The sequence below is a fragment of the Puma concolor genome, chromosome A1 (assembly GCF_028749965.1).
Source record: "Puma concolor isolate L17-30 chromosome A1, mPumCon1.1.hap2, whole genome shotgun sequence".
Classification (NCBI taxonomy): Eukaryota; Metazoa; Chordata; class Mammalia; order Carnivora; family Felidae; genus Puma; species Puma concolor.
This window is the reverse complement of record NC_141667.1, coordinates 86,327,684-86,349,581: the sequence shown is the minus strand read 5'-3', so window position 1 is coordinate 86,349,581 and position 21,898 is coordinate 86,327,684.

The window sequence follows — 21,898 nt, the reverse complement described above, 5'->3', positions numbered from 1 at the left end:
TCTAGCGTGGTGGGTTTTTTGTTTTTTGTGGGTTTTTTTTTTTTTTTTTGCATTCTTGTAAGTCACACTCACTTTCAGTAATATATTACTTTAGGTCCATTTCCATGATATCATGGCTTATTCTTTGGAGTTGCACAAAAGGAAAAGCTTTTCAATTCCTTTAGAAATAATATGCAAAGGGAGATCCAGCATGCGCGCGCGCACACACACACACACACACACACACACACACACACAGATAGTAAAAAAGAAATTCTGAAATTCTGTCAAATGTCATAGATTTGTTCATGGAAGTAGACATGGGAGCGATTGAAAGTGCCTTGACATCTACCTGCCATTTACTCTTCTTTGGTTTATTTGTTCCATCATTACTTCACATATTTCCTTTCAAGTAACTTCGGACATCTTATATGTTATTTCTACACTTTTTCTTTCACATATCTTAAAAGAATTTCAAATGCTGTGTGATCAATGTCAACATCTCTGAAACTTTCTTCTCTTATGCATTCTGATGGAGGCATTCTCATTACACGCGTCAAAATGAATTTAAGAATTTTAACTGCCTTCAGATTTTGTGTTTGTCTCTGTATGGGTGTGTATGTGCGTGTATGTGTACATACATGTATAAATACCCAGACAGACCTTCCCATGAAATATAGTATTGTGAGTGTGAGATATGTTTAGAAATCTCATACATAGATTATCGGTCAGATTGTGGAGATATTCGATGCAGAAAAGATGTTAGCTCAGCATAATGAATATGTCTGCCAGCCATTTTTATAATGACTTGCTGCAGTTTTTATTGTCTGACAAACCGTATGCTGTGCTGTACCGTGAGCTTTCTTGTTCGACATAATAAAAAATGATGCAACGTATCCCTAGAAGTCTAGCTGGATGAAAAGAAGGGAGCAGAGTGCTGCTTCTGCCAATAGTTTGGTTGCATATTCTGCTGAAATTATTCTGCAGGTGATAAATACACAATTACCATCATTTGTAATGCACTCTTCATTATCTCTAGTAAAGACATTGTTCAGATATAGAGCTTTTAAATGTATTCGTACACCTAAAATTTCTTTACACGTATTTAATAAACCACCAGGTGTGTCTGAATATTTTGAGATGAAAATATTTACCTATATTTAGAGGGCCATGAAATAACTTACTTTTGGTTTGTTAATTTATTGCTATATTTCATGTGACTTTTTAAAAAATTTGCTCATCAGGGAAATAATGTTTCAAAGGATAAAATGTTCCAGTGACTTAATAGTTAAGGACATCAATACTACATTAAAGATTTAGATTTAATATGAGTGATCATTTTCAATTTAGCATTTCCATATATATGAAAAGATCTATGCTTAGTTTTAATAAGAATGTATTAATATAAGGTCTATAAAGTACACTGGGCAGGAATCTTGTACAATAGAACTGCATGGTATGTATATTCACTTTGGTGATAAATGCTTCGTTCCTTCTTTAGAGGATTATTAAAAGCGTTCTCTGGAGGAATAAAATGGTGGAAGTCACACATTTAATAGCTCAGGTACAAAGAGTCAGATTGTGCCAGTTGGCAAAAGTTAGCAGGAAGCTGTCACAATAAATGGCAGCAGCTGCTCATAGTTCTAAAGAGTATGTCCCAGTCAGAACTGAAAACTGATGGCATCTACATTAATACTACCTTAATGGCCCATCTGCTGCTCCATAGGGTCCCTAGCTGCTGTATGGAGTCATAGGCATTTGACAGGCAGTCTCTGTATGCCAGACGCACATTGTGCCAAATGTTTTAGGCTGCTTCATCTCGTTCTGATCTGTCAAATTCTCCCTACTCATTTATCAGGCAAGGAGTTATGAGGGTTTTTCTTTTCTCCACATCATTGGCTTTCAGCGTTGGGGCAGCTAAGAATTTGGAAGGCAAACTACTTTGGTTATTATTATTTTTTTTTTCTAATTGACAATGCAAGGCAAAGTTGTCTGATATACTGTACTGTAGTGGGTAGGTTAACAAAGCGCTGTGACAAGCAAGCCCTGTGGAGAAATCAATCGTGGACGTTTTAAAATGCAGTGCTGCATAAATATGTTTTTGTGATTGTATTGGGGAAAATAGTACATTTTTCTGTAGAGCCTTATTAGCTGGGCAGATATGAGAGCTTACTTTTAGGTTGTTGAGATATAAAAATACTAATATTGGAACACTGTTAAGATATGTTGATAGGAAATAGAAAGTTAGCATTTAAAAACATTTCTTAAACTTCTGTTTTTGAAACGGACCATGTTTTACACAGCTGGGTCAAACAGGTATAAATAAGGGTGTGTTTTATAGCAGTTGATTAAATTCTTCAGAAATAATATTGTTCAACAGTGAGGATAAAGTATTGCTTATTTTAATTATACTGAAATGATCAGGGCAGTGCAATTCATGTGTCATTGGGTAAATACTGGCTAATATATAATCAGACTTATAATACTTTTTACATCAGAAATTGGAAAACTTCCTTTTTGAAAAAATTCTCTAGATGGTGGGGTCGAGCATTACTTTTGAATTAAAACATATGGTTTTGCTTATTTGAGGGATCAGTTGCAAAATGGTTGCCAAACATATACATTTTAGAAGACCTACCTGCTTTCTGATAAAGACCGTTAACAGATAAACCCTGGTTTCCCCAGTTTTTACTGGGATCTTCCTAGCTTGCCTGACTTAATATGTTCCCCATCCATAATTGTTCCATATTTGCCAGAGTCCTTCACTGTTCATAAATGTGAGGGGTTATATGTGTTTCTTGGTGATTATTCTTTCTTTTTCTCCCCCTCTGTCTCTTTTTGTTGCCAGTTTCTTGAGTTAGCAGCTTTTTGGTCCTACCTGATTGTTTTAAGAATTTATTAAAAATCCACAAAAATAAATTTTTTAAAAATCCACAAAAATAACCCTATTAATTGGGTGTAATTAAGCTAGATATGTCACATGTTGTGGTATTCAAACAAGAATATAGGTGGAACTGTTAGTTATTTTATTCCAGGTTCCAGCGGCTCTCCTAATCACAATCATCAATATTAATAATAATTTAAAAAGCAACTATTAAAATATGTTGGTGTGTTTTTTTAGAAACATAATTAACTTGCCTTGAAGACTAATAGATCATGTGTAAATGGTGGATCTTAACACAACTGTGTGTGTGTGTGTGAGAGAGAGAGAGAGAGAGAGAGAGAGAGACTGGGCATATGATGTAAAGTATTAAGGAATGTTTTTGGTGGGTTCACATGTTTAATTATTGTTAATGTTTTCTTAATCTGTGAGTAGCTGCTATTTTAATATACACATTAAAGATATACAACGGTCAACAACGTTTAATACACTGCTTTTAGGAATCCTTAAGATTTCTTAATTTATTTCTACTTTGAAATAGACTCAATATTACAGTGACTGTTAACCAATGTACCAGTATAATTAAAATCTCAAATAAGTACTGAAATCAGTTTGAAATTCACACTCTTAACTATTGTGACAGCACATCTTAGACATAGTCTCTGGGCGGGTATATAGCACAGAAAACTTTGGTAAAGGGTCAGATACATCCCTATTTTCTTTTTACATGGCCCTGCATCACTGATTTTCATTGGCATTTGAGAAGCTTGTAGAATGAACAGCATAATTGTTGGTTTTTAGAATATTCTAGAGACTGTGTTAGAAACGGTATGCATTGTGTTCAATCTGTATAGCCCTTTGAAGAAAGTATCACTTATGATAATCATATACAGAAGCTGAATCTTTGGAATAGTAAATGTTTTACCCAGTCACAATGAGATTAAGCTGAACTTGAACTGTATCTATGAGAAGTGGGGATTATATTGTGTCTTTATTTACAGTCACGTTTTGAAAAGGTAAAATATCAGGCATAGTAGAGATATCCTAAAGAAAGCAGGACTGAGAGAAGCAGTGTGTCTTGAGAATGGGCTCACCATAAAAGGATTCTGACAAGAACAGTGAACCCAGGGGTAAGGCCCATACATCAGAGGGGGGAACTAGTTCTGATACAGCATCTTGCCGACAGCAGAGCTCATCATAACCCACCATCTCTTGACAACTGTAGGTTCTTGGGGAATGGTTTTGCTTGTGGGTTAGAAAGGCTACAAATCTTTGGGATCTGGGCCACTTTGCTTGTGGGATAGCTCTCAATGAAATGTAATACAAAAAGACAGAGAGTGATGCATCTCAGTCTGATGTAAGTGGCAGTAATGATAAATTTGCAGTGTAAATAACATCCAGTTGGCTTCAGCAATTGCTTATGAATTACCACTGAAGTATCTGGCCCAGAAAAATACCCCTCAGCTTTAGCTTCTCATACTGGAGAGAAGAGTGTCCAGCAAACAGCTTGATTTGTGGAGGCAGGTAAGCAGACAAGGAAATTTGAAAAATTAGAGATTAAAAAAAAACACAGAAGAGAGAAGTCCACTTGCAAGGCAAATAAATGAAAGTACCACCGAGATTTGAGATATTAATGTAAATTGCCTTCATTGGTTCACAAAAACATTTGATGCTTGAGGTGGTAGAATTCATGTTTTTGGTCCTTGTTGTAAGAGTTAATTCTTCTACAGATACCTTAGCATAATTTCAGTAGACTGGAGATATGGAAGGTGGACATCGTGTTTCCACATGACAAGGACTAACATGTAGGAAGGAATCTAAAGTAGTCGGTAGTCTTTAACATTACTATTATTGGAGTAGAAGGTTTTTTTTCCCCAGAATTTTATCTAGGACTTTGGGTACATGCATTATTTTTGCAGAAAAAGAAATAAAAAGAGCAAAGAAACAAAAATTATAGGAAATCCGGAGACAGAAAAAAACAATGAAAAATCATTCTCTTACCTGTTCATAGCTCGAATTTGATGTGACCATTTCTTTTTTTTAAAAATTTTTTTTTCAACTTTTTTTATTTATTTATGGGACAGACAGAGACAGAGCATGAACCTGGGAGGGGCAGAGAGAGAGGGAGACACAGAATCGGAAACAGGCTCCAGGCTCCGAGCCATCAGCCCAGAGCCTGACGCGGGGCTCGAACTCACGGACCGCGAGATCGTGACCTGGCTGAAGTCGGACGCTTAACCGACTGCGCCACCCAGGCGCCCCTGATGTGACCATTTCTCACAGTGGTTTCCCTGCAACATTTTCCACTTAGGGCTTTTCTCTCTCTCTCTCTCTGTCTCTTTCTTTTACTTTTAATTACTGGAAAGGCTATATCCACGTAAGACCTTTTTACAGATGTTTTATAAGACCTTTTTCTTTGTCATGTCCATGAGATCATATTACTTATATGTTACAAACATTCTCATCTAGAATAATAAAGAAGGTGATAGCAACATAATGGCTCACTATTCCCAACTAGGCATGTTGACAATATCCCATACTGACAGGTTTTGCTGTTGAAGAATCTTCTAGGGAGTACTGAATTTGTCTTAAAACACAATCCTGAAAATAAAAGAATAAATGTGTAAGAGAAGTAACAGAGTCGGCCTTAACAGGAAAAAAAAATATCTTGAAAGAAAGTGCCTTCAGATTTATTTTTGAAGCAGTTATGTTGCAAATAGAATTATAAGGGAGGCTAAGTTGTTCTCATGTGCCCTTCTAGTACTTCTACTGGGATCCTGTCTGCCATTTGCTCCTATAAATTCAATTTCCTCATTCAGACTGAACTTATCTAGGGCTCTAACATGGCATAGTATGTCTTATGAACGTGGCTAGATTTTGTAAGACTCTGTGGCTTAGTTTATTTGTTTAGTTGTGTGTGTGTATATGTGAGTGTATATTTCTTCATTTTGGTGGTAATCAATTATAAATTTTTTAATCAGATAAACTCATTCTTATTGTGTAGCTACAGCCAATATATTACCTCTCAAGGTAGTCTACTGCTGTAATAGCTAAAACCAATTTAACTTTTATAAATGTTAATCAATAAATGTATAATAGACTCAAGGATTTCTGGAGGAGGTGGACTCTTAGTGGCAAATTGATATTAGCCTTTCTAAAAGGCATTTTCCTTTTTTAAAATATGAAGTTTATTGTCAAATTGGTTTCCATACAACACCCAGTGCTCATCCCAACAGGTGCTCTCCTCAATGTTCATCACCCACTTTCCCCTCCCCCCCCACCATCAACCCTCAGTTTATTCTCAGTATTTAAGAGTCTCTTATGGTTTGCCTCCTTCCCTCTCTGTAACTTTCCCCCGCCTTCTCCTCCCCCCTGGTCTTCTGTTGAGTTTCTCAGGATCCACATATGAGTGAAAACATATGGTATCTGTCTTTCTCTGCCTGACTTATTTCACTTAGCATAACACTCTCCAGTTACATCCACATTGCTACAAATGGTAAAAGGCATTTTTCTATACATTCTTGGTAACTGAGCCATGATTTGCTCATGTAGTATCTTTGTCTTTCAAAAAATCCTGGGACCTCCACAACTACCATGGTTGAATCTCAGTTTGTCCAAAGTATTACAAATGATTTCATTATTCTTACCAAATGATTGATTTAGAGACGGGAGCTTTACACAAATTAATCTGTGGAGGCTTAGGTTAATATACCAAACCTGGTTTAACAGAAAGTTAGAAAAAAAATTGTGTCATTGACATAACTGAGCTATTAAAACACCAAAGCTAAAAAAACCCACTTGAATAATTTTTTTAGATGAATAAGCTACTTACTATGTAAGCATTTTTGAATTGAGTACTCACTTGCTACCAACTGAAGTTATTCTAGCTGATGTTGTCCTTTTACATGAGAATTTATGACAAAACATACAGCAGTGAGTTGGTTTGAGTGCCTGAGTCTAGTCAGAGAAGGTTTACATAAGAGTTGAAACTGAGGAAAACAGGTTGGACTTAGACTACAAGGGTTTTAAACTCATTTTAGGCATCTGACTGGCATCATGTAGACAAGGGGGAAGTAGTGTCTTGGCAACATTGGTCTTGATTTTGTGGCAATGCCTGTAATCTGTTGGAGGACAAAGGCACTGAGTGTAGAAAATGAAACAGGAGTCCAGGTGTGAAGCAGTGAGAGCTAGAGAAGTGGTCATGGTGAAAAGGAAGGAAGAGAAGTCTGAGAGAAGAGAGAAATCCAGAAGAGAATTGGTGCACTCAGTGGCTGATTAAATACGGGGGATGAAAATATGGATGCGGCAATCGCTGCTCTGAGTTTTGAGCCTGAGTAAATGAAAGCATAGGTGCATTAATTGAAAACAGGTCAATCAAAAAATGAAGTTAATTTTGAGAGGTAGACATCAAATTGAATGTAAGATAATAGTGAGGCATTCAAAAAAATATCTATTATGCTGCTAGATATTCAGAACTGTCCTTTAAGATGAGGATTTCAGACTGAGTTGAGTTGTATTTTTGTATTCAGAAACTCCTTTTTTAATGTAAAAACCATACCTTTCCTTCCACATGGTTTGGGAGTCTCAGTAGGAACTCACAGTTGGTTAGCAGTTGGAATAAATGTCTGAAATTCCTATGTTGTAAATTTTAGTTCCTCTTTATTATATAGTAGCTAATTTGTTCTTAAATAGGTGATAATAGAGATTGAACTCTTAAAGTAGAGACTATTATGTCATTACAGTATGATTTAAAAAACTATAGACTACAGGAGTGAAGAAGAATAAACTGGAGAGAAAGGTGTTTGTGTGTGTTTGTGTGTGTCTGTGTGTGTGTGTTTGTGTGTGTGTGTTTGTGCATGCATATGTGTAATCATCGTAACACAGCCACATGGGAAAAAAAGAAACATAATGCCTATGTTTATTAACTCGGGTAAATTGAGTGGCTGTTTTTTGACAAGAAAAAAGAGAGAAGAATCTTTCTTCCCCCTTGCTCTACTTGGTAATACCCATTGTAATAAGAGAGGGTACAGGGAAAAACATTTTTCTACAAGAAGTCATAGTCAACAAATCTGAGAATAATCAGATATGTCAACAAATATGAGATGCTCAAATTCTTGGTTACAGCATTCATTTTTTAAAAAGGGATCTGAGAGTCACCCAGGGGCACAATCGGTTGAGCACCAGACTATTGATTTCAGCGAGGTCATGATCCCAGGGTTGTGGGATCAGGCCCTTGTGGGGCTCTCCACTGAGCCTGGAGCCTGCTTAAGAATCTCCTCTGTCTCTCTGTCACTCTGTCCTTCTCCCCGACTATGTTCTCTCTCTCTCTAAAATTAAACAAATAATAAAATACAATGGGATCTGAAAAAACACTACGAACAACATCAGTGTAGCTATATGGTAACACAGAAAGGACATGGAAGAGAAATCAGACAGCCTGTGACTTGGTTCGCTTGGTAGCACATTGGAGAAACTCAACATATGTTGACCAGTTCAATGCAGTGACTACATCTGAATGTGGTTTGAAGAGTCATAGGCAGCACAGTTCAACACGAGACTGTTAGAATTGATACACATTTGTCATGCTAAAGATCTGAAGCCCAGTCTCTGTCATGCCAGTTTCCACCCCCTGCCCAATGGGAATAGCACATTTTCTAATACATATAAATATGTATATAATATATAATATAATAATTATTATAATTATAATTATTTTAGATTATAGTTTTAAATTTTGCTCTACTCATTTTGTTTTTCTCCTTTAAGGACTCAGGTGATATGAATATTATTCCTTCTTTGCTGGTCTTCCATTTGTACTACCTTCTAAGCCTTTTTACTCTTCATTATATCATTTTTATTTTCTTGGTTGCTTTCTTGTTTGTCTTCTGGGCCCCTTATTCAATTTCTGTTTGAATCTTTCACCTTTAGGCACCTTGCAATTTGTTCTTTATTTCTGAATTGATGTTGCTTTTTGTTTTTCCATTTCTTTCTGAATTCAATCAACTTGTTTTTCATTTCTCCCTATTTATGTCTGTTTCTGTTTGTTGTATTTGGATTTCTTTTTTTTTTTTTACTTGTTTTATTTTTTTATTTGTTTAAATTTACATCCAAATTAGTTAGCCTATAGTGAAACAATGATTTCAGGAGTAGATTCCTTAATGTCCCTTACCCATTTAGCCCACCCCCCCCAAAACAAATCCCAGTTTGTTCTCCATATTTATGAGTCTCTTATGTTTTGTCCCCCTCCCTGTTTTTATGTTATTTTTGTTACCTTTCCTTTATGTTCATCTGTTTTGTTTCTTAAAGTCCTCATATGAGTGAACTCATATGATTTTTGTCTTTCTCTGACTAATTTCACTTAGCATAATACCCCCCCAGTTCCATCCACGTAGTCGCAAATGGCAAGATTTCATTCTTTTTGTTTGCCGAGTAATACTCCATTGTGTATATACACACACACACACACACACACACACACACACATATACATATACATATACACATATATATGTGTGTGTGTGTATACACCCACAATGGAGTATTACTTGGCAAGGAAATATATATATATATATATATATATATATATATATATATATATCTTTATATATCTATATATCTATATCGATATTGATATAGATATAGATATATATACACACACCGCATTTTCTTTATCCATTCATCCATCGATGGACATTTGGGCTCTTTCCATACTTTGGCTATTGTTGGTAGTGCTGCTATAAACATGGGGGTGCGTGTGTCCCTTTGAAACAGCACACCTGTATCCTGTGGATAAATGCCTAGTAGTGCAATTGCTGGGTCATAGAGTAGTTCTATTTTTAGTTTTTTGAGGAACCTCCATACTGTTTTCCAGAGTGGCTGCACCAGCTTGCACTCCCACCAACAATGCAAAAGAGATCTTCTTTCTCCGCATCCTTGCCAACATCTATTGTTGCCTGAGTAGTTAATGTTAGCCATTCTGGCAGGTATACGGTGATATCTCATTGTGGTTTTGATTTGTATTTCCCTGATGATGAGTGATGAGCATTTTTTCAGGTGTTGGTTGGCCATCTGGATGTCTTCTTTGGAGAAGTGTCTATTCATGTCTTTTGCCCATTTCTTCACTGGATTATTTGCTTTTTGGGTGTTGAGTTTGAGAAGTTCTTTATAGGTTTTGGATACTAACCCTTTATCTGATATGTCACTTGTAAATTTCTTCTCTCATTCCGTCGGTTGTCTTTTAGGTTTGCTGATTGTTTCCTTCGCTGTGCAGAAGCTTTCTATTTGATGAGGTCCCAGTAGTTCATTTTTGCTTTTGTTTCCCTTGCCTCTGGAGACGTGTTGAGTAAGAAGTTGCTGCAGGTAAGATCAAAGAGGTTTTTGCCTGCTTTCTCCTCGAGGATTTTAATGGTTTCCTGTCTTACGTTGAGGTCTTTCATCCATTTTGAGTTTATGTTTGTGTGTGGTGTAAGAAAGTTGTCCAGGTTCTTTCTTCTACATGTTGCTGTCCAGTTTTCCCGGCACCACTTGCTGAAGAGACTGTCTTTATTCCATTGGATATTCTTTCCTGCTTTGTCAAAGATTAGTTGGCCATACGTTTGTGGGTCCATTTCTGTGTTTTCTATTCTGTTCCATTGATCTGAGTTTCTGTTCTTGTGCCAGTATCATACTGTCTTGATGATTACAGCTTTGTAGAATAGCTTGAAGTTTGGGATTGTGATGCCTCCTGCTTTGGTTTTCTTTTTCAAGATTGCTTTGGCTATTCGGGGTCTTTTCTGGTTCCATACAAATTTTAGGATTATTTGCTCTAGCTCTGTGAAGAATGCTGGTGTTATTTTGATAGGTATTGAATTGAATGTGTAGATTGCTTTGGGTAGTATCGACATTTTAACAATATTTTTTCTTCCTATCCAGGAGCATGGAATCTTTTTCCATTTTTTTGTGTCTTCTTCAATTTCTTTCGTAAGCTTTCTATCATTTTCAGTGTATAGATTTTTCACCTCTTTGGTTAGATTTATTCCTAGGTTTTTTATGGTGTTTTGTGCATCTGTAAATGGGATTGATTTGTTCATTTCTCTTTCTGTCACTTTATTGTTGGTGTATAGGCATGCAACCTATTTCTGTGCATTGATTTTATATCCTGCAACTTTGCTGAATTCATGAGTCAATTCTCACAGTTTTTTGGTGGAATCTTTTGGGTTTTCCATATAGAGTATCATGTCATCCGCAAAGAATGAAAGTTTGACCTCCTTCTGGCCAATTTGGATGCCTTTTATTTCTTTGTGTTGTCTGATTGCAGAGGCTAAGGCTTCCAATACTATGTTGAATAACAGTGGCAAGAGTGGACATCCCTGTCTTGTTCCTGACCTTAGGGGAAAGCTCTCAGTTTTTCCCCATTGAGGATTATATTAGCGTTGGGTCGTTGCATATATGGCTCTTATGATCTCGAGGTATGCTCCTTCTGTCCTTATCTTCTTGAGGGTTTTTATCAAGAAAGAATGCTATATTTTGTCAATTGCTTTCTCTGCATCTATTGAGAGGATCATATGGTTCTTGTCCTTTCTTTTATTGATGTGATGAATCACACTAATTTGTTTTGCGGATATTGAACCAGCCCTGCCCCCCAGGTATAAATCCCAATTGGTCGTGGTGAATAATTTTTTAAATGTATTGTTGGATCTGGTTGGCTAATATCTTGTTGAAGATTTTTGCGTCCATGTTCATCAGGGAAATTGGTCTATATTTCTCCTTTTTAGTGGGGTCTCTGTCTGGTTTTGGAATTGAGGGAATGCTGGCTTCATAGAAAGAGGTTGGAAGTAATGTGAGTTGTTTTTTCATATCCTCAAATGCAGGATTGAGTATTTTAATCACACTTGGAATATGGATTTTTTGTTTTCTTCTGCTTCCAGTTTTTTTTTTTTCAGGAGGAGGGTTTTTAATTAGTTGGTCTATGTGACACTTTGCTTCCTGATATTTTGCAATAATGTAACTTACAGAGCTTCATTTGTTCACTTTTGTGATATTGGGGTGTTTAACAAGTCATTCCAATCTATTATTAGAGCACAGTCTGGGTACTTTGTCTTTTTGTTTGTTTCTCCTTCTCCTCACCATTCTTCCCCCCCACCCCCCGCCCTTCTTCTTCTTTGAGTTGGTATGGTTGGGGCAGGGTTTGAAGCAAGCAAAAGCAGATCTAAAAAATTTTTCATAAATAGCAGGCCTCCTTCCTCTTTGGTTGCTGAATTGGCTAAATTTGTTTTTATGTGGGAAATAGATGAAAATGATTTTACTCTAGCTGCATAAATTTAGAGATATATACCTCTTTTTTTTTTTTGCATTCCCCCTTCATCACCCAGCTGCTAAGGTGTGATTTTCCCATTCTTCTTTGTTCTGTTTTATTCACCAGAAGCTATGTATTTTGAAAAGCTTTAAATTGAGTCCTTCCTTTTAAAATCACATGTTCTTTGGGGAGTATGGGTGGCTCAGTTGGTTAAGTGTCTGCCTCTTGATTTCAGCTCAGATCATGATCTCAGAGTTTGTGGGCTTGAGCCCCACATGAGGCTCTGAGCTGACAGTGCAGAGCCTGCTTGGGATCTCTCTGTCTCTCTCTGTCTCTGTCTCTGTCTCTCTGCCCCTCCCTCACTTGCACTCTTTCTTTCTCAAATAAATAAATATTATACACACACAGACACAGACACACACACACACACACACACACACACACACACATATATCACATATTCTTTGTAATTATTTCCCTATGGTCCATGCTGTGAACTGCCTGAACACTTGAAATACTTTTAGATATAAGGTAGAATTAATTTTCCTGACCTTTGTTTTGATCTCCTTAGTCCCGTTCACTAATTCCCTCTATTTTCCTCCCTGAACTTTTTCAGTCTGCCTTCATTTGCCTCAAGCTTTGCTACAGGGCAACAGAGTAGAGATGGAATGAGAGCAGGAGAGACCGTGTGCAGAGATTTGGTGATTCCTCTCTTTATTACTTGCATTTATTTTGACGTTTCAGTATTACCTACCTTGGCTGGTGTTGAGGACATAGTTTTGTGTAGAATTTAATTTTATCCTCTTGTTTATTATTGTTTGGGACAACATTAGGAGCGAGGAAGCTATGTAGCTGCCACTGTCTTTGGCCTTCCAGAAACAATGGACTTTTACATAGAACTGTTATGAACATTTGTGTACAAGTTTTATTTATTTATTTTTTTTTGTGGTTGTATATTTTGATTCCTCTTGAATAAATAGAGGTGGAATTGCTGGGTCATAAAATAGATATACATTTAAATTTTAAAGAAATTGTCTAAGAGTACTCCCAAGTGTTGTACAGGTTGGCTCTCCCACTTACAATAGGGAGAATTGTATATTCTTTTGATACAGATATAAGAGCAGATTGAAAATATTCCATGATTTTCTATTGCAGTTGAGAAGTCACCTGTCCATTTCATTGTTTTCCTTCATTGGATTTTTATTTTATCTCTGGTTACATTTAATACCTTCTTTTTGTCTTTGATGGTCTGTAGTTTCACCAAGATACAGATGTGATTATTTTCATACATAATGCTTGAGGTTCATTTGGCTTTCTTGGTCAGGTTAATGCTTTCTCATAGCCAGAAAAATTCTACAGCATCATCTCTGATAATTGCCTCATCTCTTTATTCTATTTTTTTTTTCAAAAACTCCAAGTACTAGTATGTTAGATCATCTTTAATTGTGTTTAAAATTTTCCATTTATTGGTTTCTTTGAATGTTTATTTTGCATAATTGTTTGGATCTGTGTTTCAATTCAGCAATTCTCATTTCACCAATGACTGTTATGCTCTTTAATATGTTCAGTTAGTTTTACACTTTAATTATATTTTACATTTTGTGTCATATTTTGTTCATTTTCAGTATGATTAGGGACCCTTAATGGACTCATTCCTTGCTTGTGTTTTTAAGCTGATCTTTTATTTCTTTCTGTACATAACCATGTTTATTTCATATTTGATTGCTGATAATTTTAATATCTAAAGTCTTCAGGGGTATTATTTTGCTTTTAATCAATTCTCTTAGAAAGCATTCATGGTGCCTTTTTTCCATGTGTGTTTCGTGATTTTTTTCTTTTTTACTTTACTTTTCTGGTCTTTCTTTTCTTGTCTTTCTTTTCTTTCTTTTCTTTCTTTCTTTCCCTTTCTTTTTTCTTTCTTTCTTCTTTCTTTCTTCTTTCTTTTTTCTTTCTTCTTTCTTTCTTTCTTTCTTTCTTTCTTTCTTTCTTTCTTTCTTTCTTTCTTTCTTTCTTTCTATTTTTGTAAATGTAAGCTGCTTATTTACCTTAGAATTTTTTGCATGCATATTCATTCTTGCTGGCTTAATTATCTTCTTCCAAGAAGATTCATACTGGCTTCTGTTGATTTCCCCCTAACCAAACAACAGCCACTAAAAATTAAAATTTCCTCATGACGTTTTTCAGACAATAGTTACCACATGATAGTATGATTAGAACAAATACTTAAGTGGGTAATTTTGGTTTTTTTGTTACCTTCACTTATTGCCAGGGTTGAGGCAGGCAGTTTTTCTTGTTCTTTTCTTCTCTGTGGCAACTTCATTTTGCTTCACCATTACAGTATTGGTGTGTCTGCTCAGGTCTCATTTTATGATGAGGATTAAATCTTACTATTCCCTAGTATAGCAGTTTCTAGGCTTTATATCCTGTTCCTCACCCAGTGCAGCCAGAGATTGGTAAGTACTTTAAGATGTACTTTACATATTCAGAGAAAAAGTTTATGTTCTAGAAGGCAATATGTCCTATTGCCAATTGACTGAGACTGTTGGCATTGCTTGTTCAAATCCCTAAATTAATACCATATAGTTTTTAATATATTCCCAAATTTTTGTCAGATTTTATAATAGGTATTGGTTTTATTTAAATCAACTAGAACCATACAAATAAAAATTTTAAAAACTATCTGCAAATAAAAATTAAACCTGTTAAGACTGTTAAATTTCATATACAAAATGGTCCTGGTTTAAAAAAGTTAATTATTCTTTACCTTGCTAATTTCTCTATTATACTAAGATATATCAATTTTATTACCATCTGGTATCAATTCTTCATTATTAAAAACATTATTGCCATTTTTTAATAATTTCTAAACAAATTAGCCTCTTGAACAGCTTACAATTTTTAAAGGTGGTATTTTAATCTTCTACCTAGCAAACGTTTTTGCTTGTGTTTTGTCTCTAGAGTTATTGATAGTTAGATTGAAAAAATATTGCTGCTGTATAACTTTGATATAATTATGGTTAATATTTTAACTTAAATTGGGATTAATCTCTTTGTGTCTCTGATTTTTTTTTTTTTTTTTTGGTAGAAATAGCTAATAGCATCATGGAGACACTGGTATTTTATATTCTTTTTAATATGTTTTGAAATGAGTATAGATTGTCAGTGTAAACATAGTGCTAAATGGAATATATCTGAATTTTGAAGCATATTTATTTAATTCTTTTTCTCCAAGGCTCTGGGAAGAATCAAACTTTCTCTTCCTTCTGTATCTGTAGAAGTATCTAGTTCATTGTCCTATCTAGACTCCTCCACTAGCGTTTCAATAGTCACTTAAAATAGCATCATATTCCCAGACCTAACAGAATGGCAGACAATATACTCTGAAAAATCGACCAGATATAATCTACTGAAATGAGTAATAAAAATTTTGGAAAAAAATTAAAATGTAATAAAAAAATTCACAGTGGGCAAAAAATAGTGAAAAGAGTAACCTAGTGAGCTAAATCTTTCCATAACGTATGTTGCCAAATCCAGATTTCTTCAATTTCCCAGTGTTTGGCAACTTCAGGTGCTCAACAAGATTACTAAATGAATAGCTTAGGAGACTGGAATTTTTGAGTGTCTGAAAGTTTATAAGGTACATATTTTCAAAGTTTTCACATGTATGCATGCCTCCGTATTTTATACATATGAACACCTTCAATTCTAAATGTCTCTATGGAAATGGTATATACACAAACTTCACTCTTCTTTGTGGAAATTGAAACCTTTAAATATTAAGAAAAGTATTTGTTCCAAATCACAATACTAATGTGGTCTAGCATAGACTCTAATTCAGATTTCCTGTTTCAGTTCAATGTGGGTTTTGAGAGATGAGGGAATAAACGCTCCATGTAAGAATAAAAAATCATAGACTTCAAACATGCATTCTCCCACTTTTTTCGGATTAAAGATGCTATGGGTCTTTGGCTAGTATCCAGAATACATGATGGGCATTTAAGGTTATCTATTTTAAATTGCTGTTAGAAGGAAACCTAGTTCTTTTTGAATTTATTTTGGTTATCTTTCCTTATCTAACACTATTCAAAGCTGAAAGTATTGCAGTGAGACTTAGCTATTCTACCTTTGTGAGCTTGTTCTGATTTTACTTTTGTCTGAATACATCTATATAATATCATACCTTTATATAAGCTTTATATTTGAAAGCACTTCTATACCTATCATCTCATTTTATCTTTACAACAACCATCTATGCTGCATAGGGAGTTACTCCTATACCATTTACAGCTGGAAAAGATGACATTAAGAAAGGTCAAGTGGTTTGTTTAATATTGTGAAATTATTAGAGGAGCCACAGGACTAAAACTAGATGTTTTCAATCATTGCCTAAGATTTTTCTCTTTAGATCATATTGCATGTCTTTTCATATCCATAGTGCAATCCATTCAATATACCAGCAAAAGAATACAAAATATTTTATCAAATATTTGATTAATGACTAAATATTTTTTGAGTTGACACAGTAATCATTTGATTTTAGCATGTTCTTGTTCATAACACTGAGTATGACACTTTTCTTTAAGTGCTATTTATTTAATGAATGTCCTTGGGGTTTCTACTGTATGCTGTGTATTCTCCTCAAAAGCATTTTTATCATGATAATAAAAATCAATCAATGTTTTTTTCTTATTTTAGCAAATACTGCATCTTCATTCAGCTAAAAGGAAATATAATGTGCAAACTCAGAGTTAAAAATAAGTAATTTAGATCCTCTAGTTTGTACTGTATTCTTGTTTAAAATGGTTTGGAAATATATGGGAGTCACATGGTCCAAATCACTTTGAAATGTACCAAAAATTGTATTCCATGGCCATAAAGCTGTATACATACAAAGTAATATTATAACAATAGAATAAAATAAGTCAATGCTTTGTTTATCTTTCATCACAGGAGTAAGGGATTCACATAAGTGACATTTCCAGACTACTGAATATCAGTTTTTCAAATACCATGTACTAACAATTTAGAAGAAAATATTTTTTTGTTTATTTATTTATTTTTTTGGGAGGGAGAGAGAAAGGGAGAGAGAGAGAAAGAGAATGAGAGTGCATGAGCAGGGGAGGGGCAGAGAGAGAGAGTGGAAGAAAGAATCCAAAGCAGGGTTTGCACTGTCAGTGCAGAGTCTGACTTGGGGAGCTGAAAATCATGAACTGTGTGATCATGACCTGAGCCCAAATCACGATTTGGATGCTTAACCGACTGAGCCACCGAGGTGCCCCCAGAATTTTGATGAAAAAATTCTGCCCCCAGAATTTCATTTCCTTCTCAACATTAAACTATATTTAAACATTTTTTATGACTCCATCCTATCTTTATACTTGTATGTGTTTCAGCATACCATAGTGAGTAGCTCTAAGCCACTGTATACTTAATGGTTCTCTTGGTATTATTTTCTCTTCTTTTTAAAATGTCTTATTATATCCAAATAACCTTGCTAACTGGTTTTAATTTAATTGCTGCACACTATAATTTAGAAAGAAATAATCCTTAAAAGGTAAACATACAGGCTGCTTTAGTTTAAAATCAGCTTACTTTTCACTGGAGACAAAATCATACAATGAAACAACTGAATATAAATATATGGAAAATTTTTAATCTCAATAATAAAAAATGCCTATTAAAACAATTTTAAGGGGCGCCTGGGTGGCTCAGTCGGCTGAGCGTCCAACTTCGGCTCAGGTCAGGATCTCACGGTCCGTGAGTTCGAGCCCCGCGTCGGGCTCTGGGCTGATGGCTCAGAGCCTGGAGCCTGCTTCCGATTCTGTGTCTCCCTCTCTCTCTGCCCCTCCCCCATTCACGCTCTGTCTCTCTCTGTCTCAAAGATAAGTAAATGTTAAAAAAAAAAAAATTTTAAATGCCTATTAAATTACTAGTTTTCTCCAATCAAATTGGTAATTTTTTATATTAATGCTCACATTTTGAATTGTGAAAAAAATCATCATTATTGTATATTATTGCAATTTAGCAATATGTATCAATAGCCATAAAATGGTACATAACTTTAATATAGAAATTGTACTTCTATATATTTACACTAAAACGTTTACATATCAGTAAGTGTATACATATATTATGTTGTATATTATTTCTGTGTGTTCCCTTTTAGAGGCAGATATAGGTAAATAGAGAGAGAGAGAGATAGATGTATATGTATTTATATAGAGAAGGCATGATAAGTTATTAAATGAAGAAAGCCAGTTTTAAGTATTTTGTTTTAATAAAACATTTATGTACTTATGAGTACATAGAAATAGAAATTAGTCTAGAATGATCTCCAGATGGTCAATAACAGTTATCTCTGAGTGGTGAGAATATGGAGGAGTTTCATTATTTTTTATACATCTATATAACAGTTTTGTCTTTAAAATCAGCACATATTAATTTTATAAATAATACTCATCTTGGTGGCATAAGAAGTAGGGAGAATGGACAGGCGGTAGAACTAAGGCCCAATACTGTCTCAATGACAGTGACAGCTTATGCTCTCTACTTGGGAATTTTGCCATCATTTTATTGAATAAGCACATCTGTCTGCCAAGCACCATTATATGTGTTGCTTTGCTTAATCTTTATAATGCATTTTTTTCTCATTTTATGGATTTGGAAGCTGAGACTGAGAGTAATTTACCCAAGGTGCCATTTAGAAGTGGCAGACCTAAGGCTTGAAACCAGATCCGCCTAACTAAAAACTGTTTACTTTCCACCCTGCAGTATTTTGACAGACTTTTGCTTAGAATTTATTTTCTTAGTTTTCTATTTTGGAATGTATTCTACAAATGTGACATTACTGTTTATATATTATAGGTAGTAAGGGGGACTTACTATTAGATTGCTATGATTTGGACCCCATTCCACTGTTTAAGAGTTTTCCTTATCTCACTTTTCTGTGTCTGCCTTCTGATCTGTAAAATAGGAGTGGTCATAGTACCTAGCACATAGTCTGTTGTATAGGTACTGATGTGAGATAATGCATGAAAAGCACATAATGCATAGCATAGTATCTGGTTACTATCATTAACGTTATTAGTATTATATTTAACAATAAATATTATTTCCTATTTGTGGAACAGTTGTATAAACCACCAATTAGAGATTCATCATGTAATTTATTAAGTGGGACTAAAGATTCTTTCAAATTTAGGTATTTTGCTTTCTGGTCAGTAATAGCAGTAGATTTTTTATGTTACTTGAAGGAATTCAAATATATACAGATTCTACAATAAAATCCCAGTAGAAGATTGTTCAGGATTATAACTTTTGTCCTCTTCATCTGTGAAAGGTATTCAAATTTAATTTTATTAGAGGGCAATATCTGGCAAGTCCATAGAAATTACTACTAGTTTTTCAATATATCTTGTTGCTTGGCTATTATATGCAAGCACTGGCTTAAGTTTTGTGTGAGATAAAAAGGACATGTAAAAGTTAGTATTTCACAAAGAAGCTACCTAAACAAATGAAAAAATGGGCAGAAAATTACTATCATAAGGTAGGGACAGATAAACTGGACATTTAAAGGAGGAAGAGAGTTGACATAGTTTGGATGAATTGGGAAATGATATCTAGTCAGCATGTGAATCAGGTCTTGAGTGTGTAAGATTTAGAAATACAGAGAAGGGTCTATGCAGTCCTAGGGGATCATACAAGTAAAGCCCAAGATCTGAGAAGTGTATACACATACTTGGAACTGAAAGTGGTTGTGTAACTTTGGCATACAAGGATTGTGAGAATTGCAAAGGCTATAGAAACATAAGGCTGATAAAGAAAGTGATGGTCAAATCCTGAAGAGCCTTGGTACCTGGCCAAGGAATTAGAATTTTACTTTATTGTCATCAGGGTGTCACTGAAGTATTTCTATTATGAAATGATCTGATCAGAGTTGTATCTTAGGAAGATTAAGTCAACAGTAGCCCATTCTGTGGATTATTAGGGAAGAATCCAGAGTTAAGAAAGTGAACTAGGGGAGTTGTGAATGGTTTCTTCTGTAAAACTATATACCTTTGCCTTTAAAGGATCCATAGAACTAATTATATAAAACATTGACATAAGGAGGAATGTACCATGAGAGAGATCAAATACTTTGCTTTGAGAGCATTGTATGTGGGAAAAGTATGAATTAACAAAGAGCTAACAAAGAGTTACACCTGCCTTGTCTGGTGTTTGTCCTTTTTAAAATACAAGATGTCCTCTTTACTTGGGCTTTTAATATAATTGGGTTTGTCATATGCAAAGTTGGATATCAAAGCAAAAGTCATTATAACCTGAAAATTATTCACAAATAAACCAGTTATGAAATTAGTGTCCAGGGAAGAATTTCCCCCAACAATTAACCCTAATGTCTACCTTGTATTTGTATAGTTTATTACCTTTCTAATTGTCAGATGTTATATATTTGTAATGGGACTATTGTCATATTTTGATTGAGACATGCTAATAGAAATTGAAAGTAAATGATCAAAAATAACTAGATTACTTACACAAATAAAGAATATAAATGGGTCAGGTTATAGGAAACTGTAAAGATTTTGAGGGGGATGACTTCTTTAGAAAGAGCATGGTTGGGATTCTCATCGTTCCACACAAAGGCGTCTAGGTAGATGTGCTGGTTCTCACAATGGATTTTCAATGGACTGCTAGGATGGCTTGAAATGTGTTCCGTGCTATACAAGGAGATGATAGATGAGATCTGACTCACATTGAAAAGAGAGCTAAAGGTCAAGAGTCTGGCAAAATCAGCCAAGGTCAAAAGAGGAGGCCACATGAGGACTTCTGCCACAGAGTGAGGGCAGTGCAGAAATTGAGGAGAAGTATTAAGACGTGAGCAAAAGGACCACAATGATTGTGTCATGAGAGTTACAATTGGAGAAATCTGGCAAGAGCATTCCCTCAAACAGAGAAAAAAATGTTAGATTTAAGCATTTCCCTGGAACAAAGAGCTTGAAACTGTCTCATAATAAGAACAATCATTTGAGAAAGTTTTGCTTTCTCCAGCCCCCTGCCTCTTTCCACATCTCTGTGAGCTTCACTTGCTTTAACCTTGATTGGAAATGGCAGGAACTCTAGTTAGTAGTAAAAATGATATAGACATATCATATAGATACCATATAAGAAAGAGGGAGAAAAAGAAACTTGCACACTGCACACTCAAGAGACAACAAAATTTTTCTTCTAACATGTCTAGAAGTTGGAAAGATTAACTTTAAATCAGGTTGAAAGTTTTGATTATTATCGTTTGGGCATTTTAAATTATGGAGACTTAGTACCTAGGGTTATCATTGAACTCATGGGGACTGCCTGCGTGTCTATCTGGGAATGGGGACTGGGGGAGAAAGGTGTACACATCAACTGGGTTTAAAAGGAAAGTGAGGGGCATCTGGGTGGCTCAGTCGATTAAGCATCCAACTCTTGATTTCTCACGTCATGATCCTCCGATTGGGCCTTGTGCTGCGATCTTTGCTGACTGTGGAGGCTGTTTAAGATTCTCCCTCTCTCTCTCTCTCTCTCTCTCTCTCTCTTTCTCTCCCCCTCTCTCCCCCTCCCCTTCTGCCCTTCTCCCCCACTCACGCTCTGTCTCTATAATAAAAAAAAAAATTGGGGCGCCTGGGTGGCGCAGTCGGTTAAGCATCCGACTTCAGCCAGGTCACGATCTCGCGGTCCGTGAGTTCGAGCCCCGCGTCCGGCTCTGGGCGGATGGCTCAGAGCCTGGA